Here is a 655-nt window from a genome sequence, read left to right as displayed (position 1 = left end):
TTGTTCCTGAGGTCAAACAAGGTGGCGACCGAATAAAGTAAGAAATTTACATTGAAACATACACGGTTTAATATTTGTAAAAGTCGGTACTCGCCTATTAAAGTTTTCAGTCATAAAGTAAAGTAAAGTTAGCAAGAATCACGAAAAGACGAGAAGGGCCTGCGGGAATTGAGGGCTTCGTGATTCGTTGTCCGATAGCCGAAAAGTCCGGTTACAACCTAACCTAACCTTGGAACCGGATGTGTTCCAGCACCCGATTTCAATTTGTGGCGTTTCTGACGTCCGACGACCACCGGAGCCACAGCATCCACAATCCAGACGCGAGGAAGCAGAGACCTCGACGCTGTCACAGTGCAGCACAACCGAGCCCGGCCTGGCTCTCAATAGGAGCGGCGACGACCTCGACAAGCTCGTCGCGGAACTTCAGGCGGCGACAGGCTCGTCATATAACGCGCCAATTGTGGCGCAACCCGTCGCAACAGCGAATTCTGACGGGGGCTGATACCCGACAGCGACGCGGTTATTAAACAACTTGAATAGAAATGTCGTGGGCAAGAGCGATCAAATGTATCGCAACTTTCGTATTTTATTTTATGTTCACTTTGTTAATTTTAAACATGGCCGAACTGGTCATAACGGCATTTGAGTACTTGGT

This window comes from Wasmannia auropunctata, unplaced genomic scaffold, assembly GCF_000956235.1.
Source record: "Wasmannia auropunctata unplaced genomic scaffold, wasmannia.A_1.0 LD336116.1, whole genome shotgun sequence".
NCBI classification, from domain to species: domain Eukaryota; kingdom Metazoa; phylum Arthropoda; class Insecta; order Hymenoptera; family Formicidae; genus Wasmannia; species Wasmannia auropunctata.
The sequence above is the reverse complement of the archived record's forward strand: the minus strand, read 5'-3'. Positions refer to the sequence as shown.